Source organism: Mustela putorius, unplaced genomic scaffold (genome assembly GCF_011764305.1).
Source record: "Mustela putorius furo isolate JIRA1106 unplaced genomic scaffold, ASM1176430v1.1 tig00537227_pilon_pilon_pilon, whole genome shotgun sequence".
Lineage (NCBI taxonomy): Eukaryota > Metazoa > Chordata > Mammalia > Carnivora > Mustelidae > Mustela > Mustela putorius.
This window is the reverse complement of record NW_025422368.1, coordinates 43,264,198-43,287,547: the sequence shown is the minus strand read 5'-3', so window position 1 is coordinate 43,287,547 and position 23,350 is coordinate 43,264,198. Positions and strand designations below refer to the sequence as shown.

At 41.7% G+C, this 23,350-nt stretch overlaps 1 long non-coding RNA gene across 2 annotated transcripts; it reads left to right on the top strand.

The window, feature by feature from the left end:
* The first annotated feature begins 99 nt into the window (after positions 1-99).
* Positions 100-20,756, top strand: LOC101690439. Of its 2 annotated transcripts, XR_006604608.1 has the most exons (3): positions 100-1,425; positions 19,502-19,616; positions 20,486-20,756. It is a non-coding gene; the product is annotated as an uncharacterized LOC101690439 (long non-coding RNA). The 2 variants fall into 2 exon arrangements; XR_001179372.2 differs by lacking the exon at positions 19,502-19,616.
* Positions 20,757-23,350: the final 2,594 nt, after the last annotated feature.

Genomic DNA, 23,350 nt, shown 5'->3' with positions numbered 1-23,350 from the left:
GCGGCTCATCCGGGCGTTTACGCGCGCGCCCAGCCACCGCCACGTTAGCCAATTAGGGGAGGGGGCTGGGCCGGCCGCCTCCGCCAAGGGGCGGCCCGGGAGCGCGCGCGCGCTCCGCTTCAGGGTGGGAGGGGCGACGGGGCCGCCGCGCTACTGCCGGGCGTCGGCCGCTGGAGCCGCTGGGGTGGGGTTCGGCCCGGCCCAGCCCGCCGCGCCTCGTTTGGCGCGCGACCCTAGGGACTTCAGCCGTTGTGCTATTTCTGTCTGTCATGTGTTTACAACTCCCGGCGGTGGTGGAAACGGCAGGCACCAGGCGTATTTAAGTGCCGCGAGCAGAAACGAAACCAAAATGAACAGCTGTGCGATATATTAAGCCCACACCGCCAGCTACTGGAGTTGTACACAAATGAGTTATTTCAAGACTTCTTTTTAAAAAGTATGATTAAAACTACTACAATATAGACTTGTAACGCGATGCATACCAGTGTTCTAGTTGGAGAAACGGAAGACTTGTGGCTCCGGTGACGGGGGGAGCAGGGGGAGACAAAGAACAGCGGTTACTTTATATTTTATACTTTTAGAATCTTTGGGTTTGTTTAGATAACATTCGTTCTCATTGAGAATATATATTTATATATCAGGGGATCTACTGAAAGACTCGCCTTGCCCTTTTGGCACATAGGCGTGGCAATTTAAAAAATGAATAAGGATGTAAGAATCAGATGGCTCAACCCAAAAACATTGTAAAAAGTCATTGTGTAAAAACAACAACAGAAAGAAAACAAGGTTCTTTGACAGCAAGCAATTACTTCCTTTTTTATTTTTTTTTTAACTTTCCCTTCTCCCACTCCCTAGCATACAGAAAGGAATCTCTCTTAAACATACTGGTTACTCAGCTGATTTCATTGTTAACATTATTATCTTCAGGGATTTGGTTTGGCTTTAAAATTTAAAAAAATCTCATCTTTATCGTATCAAATACAGTGAGGTTTCTAGTTGTGAAACTGTGCTTGACACAAGATAAAATCTCAAGAGATGGAGAAAATACAAGAGAAGAACAGAAATGAGGGAAGAAGTGATAGGACTTGTGTTGGGGAGAGAGGTGGATGGGGCAAGGATTCTATCTTTCAAGGAACTGGTATTAAAAACTTACCATGTGTAACGAGCACTACCCAAGGCCACAGGTAGTAAACAAGATAGTCATACCCCAGCTGTCACAGAACTTACCCAACTGACTGAATTTCCACCCAAAGTGAATGAGGATACCACTGACAAAAAGTCTGGAGGAAGTGAAAAGTTGGCTGATTGTTGGGGTTTGAATGATGCACCACAGAACAAAGAGTTCAGTGGTAGAAAATGTGGAACTGAAGTCCGGGCTACAGATGGAGCTTTTGAGAGGACGACTGGCTCAACATGTAAGAAATGGTAAGTTCTTCAAAGAAAACATTAGACTGGGATAAGGCAGCAGGGGTAGAAACAGAAAGGAACGAGGGGAATGACCAGAAACACAGACCATATAAAGGTGTCGCAGAAATGGTGTCCCAAAATGGTAAGTCAAGTAATGATATCAAATACTGCAGGAGTCAAAGAAATGAGGAATGGGAAATCACACTGAATCTTCTCACTTGAAAATCTGTTCCTGTTGTTTGTGACTTTACCATTAAGAAAAAAAAAAAAAATGCAAGGGCGCCTGGGTGGCTCAGTAGGTTGAGCAACTTACTCTTGGTTTGGGCTTGGGTCATGAACTTGGGTCAGGGGAGGGAGCCCTGAGTTGGGCTCCACACTCTTGGGGGAGTCTGCTTGAGATTTTCTCCTTCTCCCTCTCCCTCTCCCCACCAACTCACTTTTTTTTCTCTCTTTCAAATAAATAAATTAAAAAAAAAAAAATACAGACCAGCTGCTGCTTTGTCCCTGCATTCCACTATTATCCTATGTCATTCTGCCCTTATACTTACTCCAGGCTTTTCTAGGAGCAGACATGCACTTAATTTTTAGTAGCATTGCTCTTGATACCCTCCTTTGTTCCAAGAGATGGAGACACTTTGAGCATCTTAATATTCTTTGGAACCTAAACTTTGCAAGCACATTCATGATAGACTTTTGTCCTGGTCCCAGACCACTTCATACTGGCATTTATTAATGACAACTGATTAATCCTTAAAGAATGAGGAAAAATAAACAAGATTTACCTCAGAAATGGTGTGCAGAATGTTTAGAATGCTGAAAGCTTAAGAATATTTACTTGGCTGTCTAAAAAGTACGGAAGTAGTTCAAATTCTGATTATCTTTTCAAATGTCTGGAGATGAATAGTGTTATTTAAAAAGCAAAATCCCACCAAATGGTGAGATTTTTGTTTTTATTTTGGGAAGTAATTGACTTTTTTGTTTGTTTGAACTTGTCAGGTTAAAATATGCAGAAACATCCACAGAACAATTAATATCTAATGTAACCACTGCCTAGAATTCACATTTGTCATTCCTGCTTCAGATGTATTAAAAAATGGAATATTTTTAAAAAATGGAATATTAAAAAAAGTTGAAATTCACCAATTTTTATTCTTGATCCCATTCCCATTCTTCTGTGAGGCAGCTGTAACTATCAACTTGGTGTACACCTATTGAGTCCATGTTTTTATAACACTGACTATAAATTTATGAATCTGCAAACAGGAAGTTCTGTATATCTATGTATATGCATACATATAAAAGAAATTACTGTGCCATAGGGTAGTAAGCCTTATGCTGAGTTTTGCAATCTAACAAGAAAAGCTGTATTATCTTTTTCAGTATTGTTTTGGCTGTTCTTGGATGTCACTTTTAGAATTAGTCTAAATCATAAAAAAGAATCCTATTGGAATTTTGATTCAAAGTGCTTTGGATCAATAGATTAGTTTGATGTCTTTTCAGTCTGGATTCTTCAATGTCCTAAAGAACATGACACTTTTTTTCAGGTCTCCATTTACATCCTTTAATAATGTTTTATCATTTTCTCTTTAGGACAGTGATGATTGATTTTTGTGTTTTGATCTGATAGCCATTAAAACTGCTGTATTCTGGGGGCGCCTGGGTGGCTCAGTGGGTTGAGCCTCTGCCTTTGGCTCAGGTCATGGTCTCGGGGTCCTGGGATAGACCCCCACGTCAGGCTCTCTGCTGGGTGGGGAACCTGCTTCTGTCTGCCTCTCTGCCTGCCTCTCTGCCTGCTTGTTATCTCTGTCTGTCAAATAAATAAATTCTTAAAAAAAAAAAGGAAAGAAAACTGCTGTATTCTGTTTTATAAATACTGTTAGTTTCTCAGTAGATGCTCTTGAATTTTTTATGAAAACAGTAATATCACCTGAAAAATCATCAATTTGTCTCCTCCTTTCTTATATCTACTTTTCTTGTCTTATAACCATTCTTTTATGGAATAGTAGCAAAGATAGTGGACATCTGGGGCACCTGGGTGGCTCAGTGGGTTAAGCCTCTGCCTTCAGCTCAGGTATGAGCTCAGGGTCCTGGAATCGAGTCCTGCATCCGTCTCTCTGCTCAGCAGGGAGCCTGCTTCCCCCGCCCCCTGCTTTCCTCTCTGCCTACTTGTGATCTCTCTCTGTCAAATAAATAAATAAAATCTTTAAAAAAAAAAAAGTGGACATCTGCATCTTATTTTTGACTTTAATAAAAATGCTTTTAAAGTTTGAGGTCTGTTGTAAGTTTTAGGTAGGTGCCCTTTAATACATTATAAAAGTTTCCTTCGATTCATGTTTTGGAAATTTTTTAAAAATATGAATGAGTGTTCAATTTCATATAATACCTCTTTACGTATCTGGAGATGATCATGTGGCCTTTCTCCTTAATCTGTTAATACGTTAAGACTGCAGTGATAGATTTTCTAATATTGAGCCAACCTTGTATAGACTCTACTTAGTTATACTGGTTTTTTTTTGTTTGTTTGTTTTTTAAGGACACTGATGGATTGGGTTTGCAACAGGAATAGGAATAGTGTAGCAGGATGATATGGAGCATAACCGATAGCTTATCCTGTCCTCAGAGGTTACCACATATCTCAGGGATTTGAGTGGAAATACTGTCCTGTTGAGAACAGTTACTCAATTTTCCAAGGCTAAGTTCAGATAAGGTGTAGTGCTTGATCTGAGATTCTGGTTCCCACCGGGCAATACAGGCTCAACCAGTTTGATGACTTTTAGCATTGACAGTTTTAAGGGCGGACCAGGAGAAAAACAGGTTACCTTCTGGAGGAATGAAGAGTTATAACTCCCCTACCTGGCACCCAGGTCCTCTCTGAGACTTGTGACTACATCCCGTCTGAACGTTGCTGAGCCACTCAACTAGCAGAAGAGACATAATGAGGTTGTGTAGCGCCCCCTGCTTTGGTATGGAAGGGTTTCTGGAGTTTCTCACAAGTCAGTGGTCCCTGAAGAAGATGGTAGGGGTATAAGGAGTTTTGCTGGTAGCTCTCAGGATGGCCACTGCTATGGTAAGAGAACCCTGGCAGCAAGAGACACTGTACGATGTCCATTGGTGGAATGTGCTGAGTTGGAGCAAAAAAAGTTGAGCTTTATTCAGAAGCCTTCCCCCCACCCCCAATTCCTGCCAGGACCATGCCTTAAGCCCCTTTGGAGAACTAGCTTTTAGATAACTGCCACCTGGAGGCAACTGATACCAATTTACATTAAACAGAGAGGACAAGACAACCAACAGAAAGGGGACAGAAACATCTCCATCATCTAGCTGGTATTTTTCATGTAAAGAAAACATGAGTACTTCCAACTAATGTAAGTACAACAAATTGTAAGGCCAATTGTGTAAGGAAAGATCACTTCCCCCTCCTCCTCCTCTTTTCCCCCATCAATGCCAAAGGAGTCTTGTAATAGTTTTCTATTGCTGTGTAATGAATTACCATAAACGTAGTGGCTTAAAGCAATACAAATATATTGGCTCATAACTCTGTGTGTCAGAAGTCCAAGTAAGCTCGACTAGGTTTCTCTGCTCCAGTTCTCATTAGGTCAAAATGAAGATTGGCCAACTGGGTTCTTATCTGGAGGCTCTAGAGAAAAACCTGCTTTCTAGCTCATTCAGATTGTTGTCCACCTTCAGTTCCTGGTAGTTGTAGAACTGTGATCCCCATTTCCTTGCTGTCAATAGGGGCAACCCCCTCGGCTCTTAAAGTCTACCTACATCCGTTAACACATCCGCCCCTTAATCTTCAAGTCAGCAATAGTGTGTTGAGTTTCCCCCCACACCAAATCTCTGACTCACTCCTCTGCCACCAGCCAAAGAAAACTCTGAGTTTCAAGTCTCTTGTGGTTAGAACTGGCCAACTCAGATAAACTCCTTTGTGCCGTGTAATATAGTGTAATCATGGGCATAATATCTCATTACATTTGCCAGGCTTTATGCAGACTCAAAGGGGAGAGGATTATACAGGGTGAGGACCAATGAGGGTCTATTCCGGAATTCTGCAAACCAGGAGTAAGAACAGGAAAGAGGATGTGGGATGTGACAGAGCCATGCCCCACAGTCCCATTTCCAGTTCCAGGTCACCAGAGCCACAAATTCAGCCTGCTCTGGGACATGAGGAAGGAAAGCTTTCAACCGAGTATGAATTGAAGTTTCAAAGTGAAGGAGTCAGCCTTAATAACCGAAATGAGACTGCTTTATTAACTAAAAGAACTCAGTAATGGTGAAGTTGGATTGAGATGTCATTGAGGGAAACTGCCTCCCAGTAAAAACAGGGATTACATAGTGCATTCAGCAAAACACATTTGATTGCTGCAAAACTCCCATAAGAAACGGTTTTTTTTTTTTTCAAGATTTTATTTATTTTGAGAGAGAGAGAACATGAAAGTGAGAGCGCACAAGCAAAGGGAGAGGCAGAGGGAGAGGGAGAAGCAGACTCCCCACTGAGCAGGGAGCCCAACTTGGGGCTCGATCCCAGGACCCCAGGATCATGACCTGAGCGGAAAAACAACTGAGTCACCCAAGTGCCCCTATACTGATATTTTAAATTTGGGATTTTTTTGTCCAGGATTTTGAGATTGGTCTTTCTTCTTTCCTTATATATTCTTATTTTTATATAACGTGTTTTTTTTTTTAAAGATTTTATTTATTTATTTGGCAGAGAAAGATCACAAGTAGGCAGAGAGGCAGGCAGAGAGAGAGAGAGAGGAGGAAGCAGGCTCCCTGCTGAGCAGAGAGCCCGACGCGGGGCTTGATCCTAGGACCCTGAGATCACGACCTGAGCCGAAGGCAGCGGCTTAACCCACTGAGCCACCCAGGCGCCCCTTTATATAACGTTTTAATGGTTTTATGAGTTGAGTAGTTTTTTCTATTCTCTGAAACATCTTGTTTATAAGACTGGAACTACCTGTTTATTAAAGGCTCAGTAAAACTGGTCTATGAAATGATTAAGGCTTGGAGATGTCTTTTGGTATTGGAAATTTTTTGACTACTAAAGAAATTTAAATTTCTTTAATGAGTACTGTTTAGATTTCTTTTTTTTTTTTTTCTGTTTAGATTTCTTATTTCTCCTGAAGTCAGTTTTGTTCTAGGAAATAAAATTTCCTAGAAAATTATGCATTTCTCGGGCACATGGATGGCTCAGTTAATTAAATGTCTGCCTTCAGCTCAGCCTGTTTCCTCCCTCCCCCTCTGCCTGCCGCTCCCCCTGCTTGTGCTCTCTTTCTCTATCAAATAAATAAATAAACTCTTTAAAAAAAATTGTGCATTTCAAGCTCATGACTGATATAAATTTGTATTGAGCAAATAACTGTGGTATAACCCAGAACTGGCAAATCTGACAGCTTAGGCAGAGGTGGGGTCTTTGAATGATATGTTGGCATGAGCTTCAAATTACAATCTCACAAAAGTAGTATTGTCTTGAGGAGTGTACCTTTGGAGAGCAACCTTTGGTAGCATTAAAGCTTTTCTCCCAAGGCAAGTTGGGTGGTGGTTGCTATCCTCAGTGGATGCTTTGAGCGGGTCAGAGAATTCCTGCCCTGGAGGTCAAGGTTCTCTGCCTGAAACTCAGTTTTATGCTTTGCTGGTCTCTGAGTTGTTTGAAACTAACAATTACAACTGGATCTGGATATTTCTGCTACTGATCTTCAAAGTGGTTAAAAAAGACAATGCCTTCTTCTGGAACACTGAAAAGAAATTTTAAAAATAAATAAAAATTAAAAAAAAAAAAAAGACACTGCCTTCTCCATGATGAGTAGCGGCCTCATCGACCTAGGGGTCTTCACATTTTTTCTCACGTGGCTAGATCTAGAAGGGGACAGCCAATTTCTCTTTGTCAGTCTTGTAATTCAGGTCACCATAACACTTGGTTTTGGTTTTGGTTTTAAAGTCATGATAGTCTGTTTCTTCATTGTGAGCCAACACTATCACTTACACAGACTATGTCAGACTTTTGGGGTCAAACTGTTCCCCAGAACCCAAAATAAAGGACAGAAAGTTAAGAAAAGGAAGTACAAATGACTGGCCTTGCAGTACCTGCTCAACCAAAAATAGCTCAGGATACTCTCATTGATGGGAGTCCTGGCAGCATAGTGAACTTACTCCCTGGCTGGAACAAACAGGCACTGAAACCATGGAGGGAAACAGACCTATCAACAATACATATTGTAATGGATTTTTATTAAGTAGAGCAGTGGCCCATTTAACCCACTACAACTCAGACAGGCAAAAAAAAAAAAAAAAAAAAAAAAAAAAAGTTTTAATTTTACTTACAATTATTGCTGAGGCTATCCCTGGATTTTAATAGGAAAACTCACTAAGTGCCCAATATTACTTAAATCTGGCTGGGTTTAATCATTTAAACAGTCCATTTAGACAGTTTCCCTGCTCTTTTAAGTAGAATTATTTTAGGTGCTTGTGGTACTTAACAGTTTATCTTAAGGACTTCAATGAATAGTCATGCCACAAATATTCTGGTTTCCAAAAATAGATGGAGGGGGGTGGCTGGATGGCTTTGATGAAGTTCTAGAACCTAGGTGAGGTTCAGTGGGGTGAGGTTCGGAGCCGACGGCTAAGAAAGAATTCTTAAGACATCTTTGGTGCAAAAAGGTGGTTTATTAGAGCACAGGGACAGGACCTGTGGGCAGACGGAGATGCTGCGCCGGGCATGTGAGGAGTGGCTGGTTATATACACAGGAGTTGGGTAGATGAGGACAAAGGGGTGTTCAGAAGGGCTCTTGGGGTAAAGAAGACTGTCAGGATATTGAAGTCCTGGTTACTATCAAGCCAAGGCCACTTTCCCTCTAATGAGGCACTAACATAAAGACAATTGGGAGTCTCCTGGTGGAATGTTACATTCCTGCTATCAAGCGTCCTTGTTAGTGAGATTTGGGTTTAGAAGAAATTTAACTTTATTTACTTTTCCTTCTACCTCAGCCTTCAGTTTTTATGGAGGGGAGGGCAACATTAGGGCTTGAGGAACTGAGTTATGTGCCTTTGGAAATTGGGTTATTGATAAGGTAAGTTCTTTGTTGTAAATCTCAAGGACATTTGTAAACCAAGGAAGACTCCTGCCTTGCAGGATTGTGATCTCTGCAAGTTAACTATTTGTTTTCCTTCCAGGGCAGTTAGGGGTGCCTGAGGAATGTGACACATATTACCGAGGGGAGCCTGTGGAGAGGGGGTGCAAGGTGCCAGCTTTTGCTTTGTTTTCAGCCAGCCTCCTGCTCCCTCGTCAGCTTCACTATGGAGCATGCGACTCTTGATCTCGGGGTTGTAAGTTCTAGACCCACACTGAGTGTAGAGATCACTTAAAAATAAAATCTTAAAAAAAAAAAAAGATTAAAAAAAAAAAAAAGATGGATAAAGGGGCACCTGGGTGGCTCAGTCGTTTAAACATCTGCCTTCAGCTCAGGTCATGATCCCGGGGTCCTTCTTTCATATATTTACACACATTTACGTGTGTTCCTTAGGCAATATGCAGTTTCATTCCATGATGTCATTGATTTTCTTTTTACATAAAGTGGCATCAACAATATATCCGTAACTTGCTTTTTCATCCAGTTGGACATGGTGGAATGCCATCCAAATCAGCACTGACTCCCGGGGCGTTCTTGAGATGGCCTCCTACCGCTGCTTACGTAGTTTGGATGTACACTTTGTAAGCCATTGTTCTAGTCATAGTTCAGCTATGACTAGAGGAACTAGTCCCTAGGAACTTTCCCTATGAGGAACTCTGCAACCGGGCATGTTTGTACATGTTTTCTTATGCACAAGGACCAGTGTTTTTCCAAAGCAGACACCAATAGCTGGAATTGTTGGCTCATAGCATACATGTATTTTTATGTTACTCACTATTGCCAAATTGCCCCTTTACATGACTGTATAAATATTAAACTCCCATTACCAATGTGCATGTATGCTTTCTCACACCCACACCAAGACATTTTATAACAATGTTTAATTTTGGGGGCACCTGGGTGGCTCAGTGGGTTAAGCCTCTGCCTTCGGCTCAGGTCATGGTCTCAGGGTCCTGGGATCGAGCCCCGCGTCAGGCTCTCTGCTCGGCAGGGAGCCTGCTTCCTCCTCTCTCTCTGCTTGCCTCTCTGCCTACTTGTGATCCTCTCTGTCAAATAAATAAATAAAACCTTTAAAAAAAATGTTTAATTTTTGCCCATATAATGATTGAAAACTGTTAACCCAATGTTCTAAATATAATCATTTTTTTCTTGATAATTCTACTCATATGTTCATTGGCCAATTATATTTATTTTTTTCTATAAATAACTTGTCCTATTATTTTTTTCATCATCCCATTGGTCTGAGTTTTCCCTTTTAGTAGAAATGCTTTATAGATCTAAATGCTAACCTTTTCTGTGCTATACATATGGCAAATACTATCTCCTAATCTGTCACTTGTTTCTGGACTTTGCCTAAACATGTTGTAGGTGTAATTCATACCCATCAATCTTGGAACTTCACTAAGGATGCCTTTTTTAGCAGACAACTTTGACACAGCGCTCACAGGAATCAGTCTTCATGGAGTCAAACTTATCAGTCTATTCCTTTACATAGTTCGCATTTAGAGGTCTCATTTAGAATGACTTCTAATTTCCCAAAGTCATAAACATACTCTCCTATATTCTCTTCTAATATATGTAGAGTTTTGTTTTTTGTTTGGGTCTTTAATGCCTCCAGAATATATTTTTGTGAATGGTCTTAGGCAGAGAATGTAACTTCCTTTTTATCCAAATGATCAGCTGTCCCAACACTACTTACTGAATTTGAAATTCCCCAGTGAGAGGGGATTCCATCTTTACTGTACATACCAACCTAACTTGGATGAACTAGCCATCTACATGAATAATCCATGCTAAGTTAAGGCTTACACACAGGCAGCTGAAATTAGGCAACCACCCCAGACTTATCTAAGCAAGCAGGATGTGTCCTTCAAATGAAAATTGTAACTCGGTTATCTTAGAGACTTCTGAAATAATACATAGTAGAGGACTGCTATATTTATACACAGAAGTATGTAAAAAAGGGAATTAAATAGTAAGAATTTGATAATGATTGTGTGGCATGCAAATAAGCAATTCACTAGAGAAAATTATAAAATTTTCTAGGTCTTTCCAGGCTTAAAAAGAAATAGCTTTCTATATTAGCTTACGCCTTTACTTTTGATGATATGTCAATTAAAAAACTTTCTGGTAGCCTATCTAATCTTCACATAAAACAAGGGGATGCCCATAGAGAGGAAATTAGTATTTCAAGTATATCTAGTTTTCTGAATTGAGAAATTATTACGCTTACACATCAGTCCCTTGAGAGATCTTAAAGAACTCAAGCCAGTTAGTTTTCTGAATTTCTAATTCTGTGTTTTATTTCTAGTGCTGTATAGTGCCGGGTACATAGAACGTATTCAGTTCATTTGTTAAATGAATGGATGGCCAAACCACCATTTTCGTTTTGTTAAGTTAACATTTTAAATGCTAAGAATCAGTCATTCCCCACCCTCGGTATTACTGTGTAAATGATTTCTTTCTGCAGAGGGATACAGACCCACAGCATGAAGTAGAGCCAATCACATTCAAGGCAGATCACAAATACCTCATTCATTTATTCACTCATTCAGTAAGAATTTGCTAAGAACTTATTAATCATGATGCTCAGCTCTGGGGAATACAATAATAATAATTTCTTTAAAAGACACAGTTATCATATTTAACCAGACTCTAGTTTGGTAGAGGGGATTATAACTACAAGTAGTTGGAAGTTCTAAGCAGCAGATTAAAAACAGGAGTGATACTAAGCAGTTTGTACTCAGAAATGAGAGAAAACCAGACAGGTCCCCAGATCTCCAGGGCCCTTACCCATCTAACCAAGGGTCTGGTATAAAGTATAGAGTAAAAACTCCAGGTCTTTCCAGAAGATTGGGGAATCACACAGATCAGCAGACCAACAACTGTTAGACATTTAGGTGCTTTCCAATTTTTTTGCTACAAACAGTAGGGTCATGATAAACTTCCCTGGACAAAAATCCTTATGCACATCTTTACTTCCTTGGGATCAACACCTCCTTCCTTGGGATCACATGGATTCTCTGGGTCAAAGAAAGGCTATGCCAATTTACAGTCCTATGCTGGATAGAAGAGAGTGCTTGTTTCCCTATATCCTTTGGCTATACTAAATTTAGAAAGATGTGGATTTATAGGTCTCTATGAAAATTAAAACCAAATGTTTGTCAATTTTGTATATTAAAAATTTCCATTTTCATCTCAAATCTATTTTAATGAGTTAGAAAAACTTGTGTGCTACATCTATTTAAAAGAGGAATTCACTTTACCTTATATTGCAGTGACCACTGGGGGCTTGTTCGTTTGCACTAACATTCCTGACTTGTAGAGAAGTGCTCCACAATGCTTTAATGGGTGGGTTTAAGGTTGAACTGATAGAAGGAAAAAAGGGTGGGGGGGGGAGGTTAAGAAAAACCCGTAATATGATAGCAAAGGTAGACAAAAAGAACAAGAATGTGGAAAAAAACAAAAAAGCAACCACAGAGAAGTGAGAAGGCCCAGACTTCTGCCACCACAAGTTCTACCTTTCGGTTCAAACATTTAGCAACTGTAGCTTCCTTTATAATTAGAGGAGGAAATGAAAGAGTAAGCACAATTATAGGCTGAGAAGTAATGACCGGGACTAACATGAGGAATCAGCATAGATTTTTTTTTTTTTTTTTGAAGATTTTATTTATTTATTTGAGAGAGAGAGAGCATGCAGGGGAAGCAACAGGGAGAGAGGGAGAAGCAGGCTCCCCTCCTGCAGGGAGGCTCCTCTCCAGCAGGGAGCCTGATGCAGGACTCAATCCCAGGACTGTGAGATCATGACCCGAACCAAAGGCAGCCACTTAACCGACTGAACCAGCCAGGCATTGTGTCGCAATTTGCTAAATCACCAGGATTTTAGAGCTCTGGCTCCATTAGTCACTCTTTCCTTTTAAGTGGTTCCTTCTCCGGCTTTCTGACTGATTATTGTGTTGTTAATAAACCCAGCGGGACTCTTCAAACCTTTCAGAAAATTTTAAAAATGAATTCAAATTCTAATAACCAGCATTTCTGAATGTGGAATGTAAATCAATTAACTACCTATTTGATTTCTTTCTACCTCTTAGGATCTTTTCTCTTTGAGGGAATTTGCTGAGCTAAAATTTAATTTAAATACTTTAAAGATGACAGAAGAGGAAGTTTCTCTACAGAGTTTAAGATTTAGAAAGCAGTGGCTCCCTCTAACGGCCAGAAAATGCCACAATCTCTGGTTTTGTTTTCAAACTTCAGGGTGGTGTGGTTAGTATTAAAAATCTGGAAAGGGTTAAATGTTTCATCCCTCATCACTTCACTTAAAAGTGTCAGCACTTTTGGGGTGCCTGAGTGGCACATTTGGTTAAGCGTCTGACTCTCGGTTTCGGCCCAGATCCTAAGTTCGGGGTCCTGAGATGGGGCCCTGCATCGGGCTTCACGCTCAGCAGGGAGTCAACTTGAGTGTCTCTTTCCCTCTGCTCCTCCCCTGCCTCTCTCACAAATAAATGAATGTTTAAAAGCATGTCAGCACTTTAAAGTTATTTAAAGATGCAAATCCAAATATGCCACATAAAAAAGGAACAAAAATGAGTACTTTTTATTTTTTCATTTTTTTTTAAATAAATTCTACTCCCAATATGGGGCTTGAATTTACAACCCCAAGATCAAGAGTCTGATGCTCAACAGACTGAGCCAGCCAGGCCCCAAGAATAATTGTTAAAAATAGTTTTAAAAAATAACCTATTGGGGTGCCTGGGTGGCTCAGACAGTTAAGCATCTGCCTTCAGCTCAGGTCAGAATCGAGCCCCCCATGCTGGGCAGCGAGCGGGCTTCTCCTCCCTGTGGCCCCACCCCCAGCCATGGTGCTGTCTCTCTCTCTCTCTCTTTCAAATAAATAAATAAAATCTTTAAAAAAATAAAATTATTGCCTGTTTTTAAAAGTTAGGCTGAGGGGTAGAGAAGTTGGAGAGATGTTGGTCAAAGGGTGAGAACTTGCAGTTAGAAGATGAGTAAGTTCTGGCAATCTGCACATTGCTGTGCTTATGGTTAATGATACTGTATTATACACCTCAAAGTTGCTAAGAGACTAGATCTTAAATGTTCTTACCACAAAAAAAGAAATAATCATGTGAGCTGATGGACGCGTTAGCTATGGCGGTAATCACACTGCAACATGGCAGTCTATCAAATTGGGCCATTGTATAGCTCATGCCTGCATCATGTTACATATAGTTGTCCTATAATTGAGATATCAACTGTATCTCAATTAAAAAAAATAAAACCAAGTGAAAAAGATAGATTAGTGGATACATATTTATCAATTACTTGATTTCTGATATGTTTCCTAAAGCAGTGGATGTTTAAAACATGTATTTCTAAAATTTCAGTGAAAACAATATCACATAAATTGTGCAAATAATCACTTGAAATTTAAGTACCAGTTTTGTTTTGTTTTTTTTTAAGATTTTATTTATTTATTTGACAGAGAGATAGAGAGCACAAGTAAGCAGACCAGTAGGCAGAGGGAAAGAGAGAAGCAGGCTCTCTGCAGAGCAGGGAGCCCAATGCGGGACTCCATCCCAGGACCCTGGAATCATGACCCGAGCAGAAAGCAGCTGCTTAACCAACTGAGCCACCCAGGCACCTCTTAAGTACCAGTTTTTAAAAAGGTAGTCTTTATTATGATTAAAAATAAAGTTAGGGGCACCTGGGTGGCTCAGTGGGTTAAGAGGCCTCTGCCTTCAGCTCAGATCATGATCTCAGTGTCCTGGAATCGAGCCCCACATTGGGCTCTCTGCTCAGCAGGGAGTCTGCTTCCTCCTCTCTCTCTGCCTGCGTCTGCCTACTTGTGATCTCTGTCTGTCAAATAAATAAATAAAATCTTTAAAAAATAAGAACTAAAAATAAAGTTAAAAAGTAAAAAAAAAAGTAAACTAGCATCTAGACCAGACTGTGGCCCAGTGTGGGTGAAAACAGTCATTTAGTTCAATGTGAGAGAAAAATCCTGTGTGACCAAGGGGGTCATGAGCTTCTTCAATTATCACTGCAATCCTATCTGCTAGGTATCAACATATTTTAAGCTGGAATTTGGCTGTGCTCCTTTTTTTTTTTTTTTTAAGATTTTATCTATTTGACAGAGACACAGCGAGAGAGGGAACACAAGCAGGGGAGTGGGAGAAGGAGAAGCAGGCCTCCTGCTGAGCAGTGAGCCTGATGCAGGCCCATCCCAGGATTCTGGGATCTTGACCTGAACTGAAGGCAGACCCTCAACGACTGAGCCACCCAGGCACCCCTGCTGTGATCTTTAATTCATACATTTGACCAATATGTATTGGCACAACGCAAGGCATTTGAAAGATCGCCCGATGCAAATACAAAGTCCTGAGGATCAGCTGGTCAAGTCTCTGCCTTCGGCTCAGGTCATGATCCCAGGGTCCTGGCATGCAGCCCCATGTTGGGCTCCTCCCTCAGTGGAGTGTCTGCTTCTCCCTCTCCCGGTTTCTCTGCCCCTCTCCTTGCTCTTGCTCTCCCTCACTCTCTCTAAATTAATAAATGAAGTATTAAAAAAATAAAAAATCTTAAAAAGAAGAAGTTCTTGTGTTTTTGGAGCTTGCAGTCCTGTAAGAAAGAAAGAGTATAAATAAATAAGTATCTAATTGCAAATTGGGATAAAGCTGTAGAAGGAAGAGAACTGCGTTCTTTTTTCTTTTTTCTTTTAAAGATTTTATTTATTTGACAGACAGATCACAAGCAGGTAGAGAGGCAGAACCCTAGGATCATGACCTGAGCCGAAGGCAGAGGCTTTAACCCACTGAGCCACCCAAGTGCCCCTGAGAACTGGGTTCTTAAAAGAGAGACTAACAGGGGCATCTGGGCAAAGAAATGGATACAGACTCCCTGAGATCTGCATGAAGGGGAGTTCCGCAAGCAGAGGGTGGGGGCCCCTTTGCAGTCAGACGGAAACTCTAAAGGAGACACCATGAGTAATAATCACGCAATTACTCATAAGGCTGCAGTGTTTTGGTATAATAGGTGATATATTAACAAGAAAATTCTTGCTCCTATATGTGTCATTGCATAACATTTCAGTATTTTGCCTATGGTCATGTTCTCTGGCCTTTAGATTGAAGGCTCTGAGATGAATGTCTCAGAATGTCCTCCCTTTATTTCCATTTTTCTGGGTTAGCACAGAGTAGTGCATGCAGAAGGCTCTTAACTCAGGCTACCAATGGAATAGAGGACTATTTCTCTGCAACTGCCTCTTTGGGAAAGTCCCCTTGGTGAGACAGCTTTGCCCGAGGTTCTGTGTTCCTAACATGTAACAACATGTCTGCCGTTATCAGTGCTCAATATGTATTTGTGGAACCGTAAAGAAAAGACCAAGTGAATGACATTTTTCACTACATTCATGTGTCTGTTTCCGCATGTCCAATTAAACCTCTCATGTAATTCAATCATTCAACGGATCATTGCTGAAGACACGTAGTGTGCCAGGCTTCTTACCAGTGTTGGAGTCCAAAGATGAGCGGAAACAGACAAGACTCTGCCTTTGTGAAGCTTACAGTCTGTTACATGTTAGGAAAGTCAGAGGTAGAAGATTGATCAAGCATTTGAGGTGCCTGGGTGGCTCAGCAGTTAAGGGTCTGCCTTCAACTCAGGTCATGATCTCAGGGTCCTAGGATCTGAGCCCCGCATTGGGCTCCCTGCTCAGCGGGAAGCTGTTCTCCCTCTCCTACTCCCTCTGCTTGTGTTCACTCTCTCGCTGTGTCTTTGTCAAATAAATAAATAAAATCTTAAAAAAAAAAATAGAAAATTGATCAAGCATAGTCTGTGTTTTCTTTCTTGCCAGGAGAGGCAAGAAAGGTCCAGGCCTTGATTTAACCACATTATTTCCAGAAGCTCCAAGCAGGATCCTTGGTGAACAGAAGCCAGAGTCTACTATTAGGGCTTAGGTATAGACAGCAAGAGCCTGTTGGAGTGGGGTTGGTCTCTCAGTAAGGAGTGTGGTTCTGTTGCAGTCCAGGTGACAGAGTGTCTATAACCACAGAGCAAATCTGGCTTTCTGAGTTAGGTTTGCACCTTCATCCAATGCCTGTGGATTGGAGCCAGGGGATGTCAGGGGTGGGGGGCGATGGCCTGAGAAGAAGCAAGCAGAGAAGATTTCACAGAGAAGATTAAAGAGATGCTGCTGGGTCAGCACAAACATCTCAAGAATGTGACATGGGTGGTCTCGCTGTCCTCCTTTGAGGAAACGGCTGTGCTTTCCTACCCACACTGACAGCGAGGTCCACTTCCCTTCCCTTCTGGAGAGGGAATTACCACCTCAGGCATCTCTGCATAGACTTGGCAGCAGGACGTTTGACTTTTTTACCCTCCTGACAGGACCACGCAGAAGTTAGACAAATCACTCAGTGACCAACCTGTGTCGCAGAGAAAGAGAACCTGTCATGGACTGGATTACTGGCTTCACAGCTCATTGTTCTTTATGTCTCATTTAGAATGAGACAAAAGCTTCATAAAGACTCAATACAGGGGCACCTGGGTGGCTCAGTGGTTTGGGCTGCTGCCTTCGGCTCGGGTCATGATCTCAGGGTCCTGGGATCGAGCCCCGCACCGGGCTCCCTGCTCCGCAGGAAGCCTGCTTCCCTCTCTCTCTCTCTCTCTCTCTCTGCCTGCCTCTCGGCCTACTTGTGATCTCTGTCTGTCAAATAAATAAATAAAATATTAAAAAAAAAAAGACTCAATACATGTGTGACTGTTCAAGATGAGAGAGAAATTTGTCAGGGGAATTATTCAGAGAAACTCCTCTCCACTGAGCAACTGTTCCTCAAGTGATGGATGCAATGTGTCAGAGGCTCTGACGGCTTCGAGTTCTCCAAACCCAAAGTAAGGAGGGGTAAATTAGATACATTAATCATCAAAGAAAGAAAGAGAGAGAGAGAGAGAGAGAAAGAGGAAAGAAAGGAAAGGAAAGGAAAAGGAAGGAAGAAAAAGAAAGGCTTTTAATGCACTAACAAGGAAGTTTTTAAACATTGAGTGATTGTTTTCTCAAAAAGAGGCTCTAAAGAATAGTGGTTCTGTGGCCAAACCTCCTGGTGTTCTAGCTCTGCCACCATTTTCCTACTCTCAGCATGCCTCAGTTTGCTTATCTGCAAAATGGGGATAACAAGATTGTAAGAAGGATTAAACAAGTTAGTGCATATACTATTACAATTTTTAATGGTAAGAACATAGAGTCCCCCTTGAAGGAGTCCTAAAAATTACTCCTGTTATCCAGAACTGACTATTCTTTCCTGTTTTGTCTTTCTGTTGTTGTTTTAAGATTTATTTATTTATTTGGGAGAGAACGGGAGAGCGAGAGAGAGCAGAAGCACAGGGAGGGAAAGAGGAACTTGAGCAGACTCCCTGCTGAGCTCGGAGCCCAACACCCGGCTTCATCTCAGGACTCTGAGATCATGACCTGAGGCAAAACCATGAGTCCAATGCTTAACTGACTGCACCACCCAGGGGCCCTTCTTTCTTAAGTGCCTAGCGATTTCCTGCCTTGGGACCTGGGCCCTTGCTATATCACCTTTCCAGAAACCTATTCCCCAGTCTTGGGCATGGCAGAGCCCCTCCAACCCTTGAGTTCTTGGGTCAGAGGTCATCTCTTCAGAGAGGCCTTTTCTAACGCAGCCCGTCCTCCATCCTTGGCTACTGTGTCCTCCATTCCCTGTGTTTATTCTCTTCATGGAATCGATCACGTTCTGAAATCACCTTGTTTACTTCTCTGTTGGTTGTCTTCTGTCCCTGGTACTGCTGCTCCCCAGGGGCAACCCCTAAGACATCCTGAAAGCCTAGGGCAGTGATCATGAAGCTTCACATGAACCTCTTGCAAGGGTCTTGTGAGGTCAAAACTCTTTATACTAACACTTGATTCGCTTTGCACTGACACGTGTGGACTCTTGCACTGATGGTGCGAAGACAAGGATGGGCGAGACTACTGGCACTTGGCATGACTCAAGGCCTTGGCACCAGCCGTACCAGCCGTACCACCTTATCCCTCACCACTGCGCCCTCACGCGAAACAATAAAAGTCGGTTTCACTTAGATGTCGCTTAACAGTGCCCTCGAAGGAACCCTCACAATGGTCCCTTTCATTGGGACCCTTGAGCACAGGACTTTTCAGGAGCACAGGACTTGAGCACAGGACTTTTCAGGAGCCTGGGTCATACAAAGTGCAGAGAGCACAGGGGCACGCACTGACATATGCCGGCAGGCACCTCGAGCAAGAGCTCGCCCCGCAGCGAGCTGTGAGCCGCAGTAAACCACAGTGGTCCTGGGACACCACTGATTCTTTTTTTTTTTTTTTTTTTTTTTTGCTAAAGATTTCATTTATTTACTTGACAGACAGAGATCACAAGTAGGCAGAGAGTCAGGCAGAGAGACAGAGAGAGAGGAGGAAGCAGGCTCCCTGCCAAGCAGAGAGGCCGACGACGCGGGGCTCGATCCCAGGACCCTGAGATCATGACCTGAGCTGAAGGCAAAGGCTTTAACCCACTGAGCCACCCAGGCACCCCGACACCACTGATTCTTGAAAGAGCAGTGATGGACTGTGGATGGGAGCACAAACGGAAGACTTGGTTTTGAGGGCTCACTGCTTAGGGCTGATCGCATCTAATAGGGGACCAGCACTGTTTTACCCACTGTGTTACCAGCACAGTGTTACCCGCTGGCAACAGACACGTTTTCCGCTCTCAGGAAGCATCAGAGAGAATAAATCGTGGCAGGCAGGATGGAGATTTGCTTCGTCCTTGAAGCGAGAGGCTGGGAGGAGAAAGAGAGGTGAAAAGGAAACCATTTAGGAAACGCTTTCAGTACAGTAACCTCTCTGCAAACCACTGTTGTTTATTATTAGCAAAGCAGAGAGAAGGGTTATCGGCTCTGAGCCAAAACGGAGAAACAATCTTCTAAAACTGTGACCCTGACAGGTTTTTTCAGCAGAAGGAGATTCGGCATCCATGGATGCTTTAAGGATCTTGCTTTTCTCCTTTTATAGAGGAGCCTTGCTCATCCAGAGAAGCTCCAGCATGAGAACATTTACAGGTAACTGGGAAGCAGCTGTCGCAGATACCCTGATTACAAATTCTGTCTGATTTACAAGGAGAATGATGATTAACTTTTCACCCTTGTGCCATACACCTTGTTCATTGCCAAAGTCACTTAAGTTCAGGCTGCGATCACAAATCTTATACTTTTAAAATAACGCTCTTAAACTCCTCCTGAATTTTTCTTCCCCCAAAGATTTTCGCCACAACCACAGTTTAAACAAGTCGTCCCTGCTTTCTCCCCTCTGTGTCCTGACTGTGCATTCATTCCGCGTTGACCTGGAGTCTGGGTCTGGTCCCTCCGCACCAGGGCTCTGAGGCATACACGCTGGAGAAGACAAACCTCCTTTTCACAGGCTGAGGGCAGAAAACTGCATTCCTTCAATCTTAGGTCCGACAGTTTGTTCTCCAACCCAAAAAAAAGCAAAGGTCTCAGAAAAGCAGAAAGAAGATTTTAAGTTTTTAACCAAATGCGTGACTTTAGAAATTATGCCTTGAGATTTTAAAACCAAATGTAGAACTAATGTAAATTTGAGTAACCAATCTAGGACAGCCCAAATGTCCTGCATTAGGAATAATATTAGAAATCCTAGAAACTAGGGGCGCTTGACTGGCTTAGCCAGAAGAACATGTAACTCTTGATCTCAGGGTTTTGAGTTCAAACCCCACACTGGGTGTAGAAATGACTTAAAAAATAAATAAACTTAAAAAAAAAAAAAAGGTAGAAAATGGGCCAAAGAAATGTCTCTCTTGCTCACTCCCTTTCTCCTTATTTATTTATTATTTTATTTATTTATTTATTTTTATTATTTATTTATTTATTAATCACATTTCTTTTTTGTTATTCTTTTTAACTTCACTGAGAAGTTCTGCGAACGGCTTCATCGGTTCCCTGCTCCTGAGCTATTCTGCTTCTCATAGGATGCTGACTTACATCCTTTCTGGCTCCAAGTCCACATCTCGGACAAAGAGTGTGGCCCTTCTCCTGGTCCTACTCCTTCCACCTGGAGTGCCGTCCAAAGCCCCCCGGAAGCCACAAGATCACCTGGTCCAATAATATCTTAAAATCTAATGGTTCTATATTCTACTCTATTCTCAGCAGTATTTTAAAGCAATAAAATATGGTTTGAATACAGCATTTTTACTGTTTGGGTAAATGTACGGAAAACAAAAGTGTCTTTTTTATAGTCTTATGTTAATCCTCACTGGTGGAAATGTTTCTCGAGCACTTGGCAAGAATGTGTGTTCTGTGCTGGCTGAGTGCAGGGCCCTCCTAGCCCTATCAGACAAGCTGGCTAACTTTCAGGCTATTTGTTTCGTCATTCTGATAGAGCTGTGTAAAATTTTTCACTTTTCCTTTTTAAATTTTTTTTAAGATTTTATTTATTTATTTGACAGACAAAGATCACAAGTAGGAGAGATGCAGACAGAGAGAGAGAGAGGAGGAAGCAGGCTCCCCGCTGAAGTAGAGAGCCTGATGCAGGGTTCGATCCCAGGACCCTGGGACCATGACCTGAGCCAAAAGCAGAGGCTTTAACCCACTGAGCCACCCAGGCGCCCCCAATTTTCCTTTTAATTTTATGATGTTTGTTATGTTGTTCGTAATTGTTTGTGGTCTTGGTGGATTTCCTTTTTAAAAAGCTTTCCTTGATCCTGTTAATACTTTTTTTTTTTAAAGGTTTTTATTTTATTTATTTGACAGACAGAGATCACAAGTAGGCAGAGAGGCAGGCAGAGAGAGAGAGAGGAGGAAGCAGGCTCCCCGCTGAGCAGAGAGCCCGATGCGGGACTCGATCCCAGGACCCTGAGATCATGACCTGAGCCGAAGGCAGAGGCTCAACCCACTGAGCCACCCAGGCGCCCCACTTTTTTGTTTTTTTGCCTTAAATTCTAATTTGTCTAAGATGCTATTACCAACCTGAATTGCTTTTCCCTTCTTTCTCTTTTTAGAAAAGTCTCTCTTCTCTCTCTCTTTCTCTCCATTTCTCTCTCTATTTTTTAAAGATTTTACTTATTTATTTGTCAGAGAGAGAGCAGAAGCAGGGGGAGCAGCAGGCAGAGGGAGAAGCAGGTTTCTCACTGAGAAAGGAGCCACATGTGTGACTCGATGCCAGGACCCTGGGATCATGACTTGAGCCGAAGGCAGATGCTTAACCAACTGAGCCACCCAGGCGTCTCTTTAGGAAAGTCTCTTACAAAAAATACATACAGTTGACCCTTAAACAACACAGGGTTAGGGGTGCTGACTTCCCATCTAGCCAAAATTCCACAGGTAATTTTTGACTCCCCCAAAACTTAACTACTAATGGCCTCCTATTGACCAGAAACCTTACTGATAACATAGTTGATTAACACATATTTTATACATTATAGATATTATATGCTGTATTCTTACAATAATACCTAACCTTTTCTTAATTTTTTTGGTATTTCTAGGCTCTGCTGTTCATCTACAAGTTTTTTCAAATTGTCACAAATCTCCAAAAATTTTCCAATATATTAACTAAAAAAAAAAATCTGCATATATAAAAAAGATATATATGTCCCTACTGTTCACCACAGCATTATTTACAATTGCCAAGATCTAGAAGCAACCTAAGAGCCCATCAATAGATGAATGGATAAAGATATATGGTGTACACACACACACACACACACACACACACACCCCAGAATAATACTCAGGCATAAAAAAGAACGAGATTTTTGCCATTTGGGACAACATGGATGAACCTAGAGGAAAATGTGCTAAGTGAGGTAAGTCAGCCAGAGAAAGAAAAATACCATATGACTTCACTTACCTGTGGGATGGAAAAAACAAAACCCTCAAAAACAGATCCGTAAATGCAGACAACTGGTGGTTGCCAGAGGGAAGAAGGTTTGGGGATGGGCAAAAAGGTGAGGGGGATTAAAGGTACTGATATCCAGTTATAAAATAAATACATCACAGAATTAAAAATACAGCATAGAGAATATATTCAGTAACATTGTACGGTGACTACACTTACTGTGGTGAGCACTGTTTAATAGATAGGATTGTTGAATTGCACCTGAAACTAGTATTAACATTGCAGGTCAACTACAATTTAAAAAACCCTACATATAGGGGATGCCTGGGTGGCTCAGTCAGTTAAGTGTCTGTCTTTGGCTCACGTCATGGTCCTGGGTTCCTGGGATCGAGTCCCGCATCGGGCTTCTTGCTTAGTGGGGAGCCTACTTTTCCCTCTCTATCTGCTGCCTCCCCCAACTTATGCTCACTCTTTGTCAAATAAATAATCTTAAAAAACAACGACAACAACAAACCCATGGATAAGTGGATCCACGTAGTTCAAACCTATGTTGTTCAAGGGTCAACTGTAGTTAGATTTTGTTTATCTATCTGAAGTCTTTGCGTTTAACAAAGTGAATTTAATGTGACTAATGCAGTCATGATTACGGATATATCTGAATGGAATTACTCTATAACATCTTGTGTTTTCTCTCTGCTAAACTTTGTCTTTTCTTTTTTTTTCCGGGCTTTTCAACTTTCTGCTGAAAGAAATGATCTGGATGCCTTTTTCCAAACTCCTGCCCTGAGGAAAAAAACCCAGGCGCTCCCAACACGCATGTACATTTTCAAAGTGAATGGACAGATTGAGCCACTTCTCCATGCCCCCTGCTTCACCTCTGTGAAGTCTGCAAATCTGTCCGCAGATGGGTTCCGTGCCGATGGGTTCTGATTCCTCATCTGCC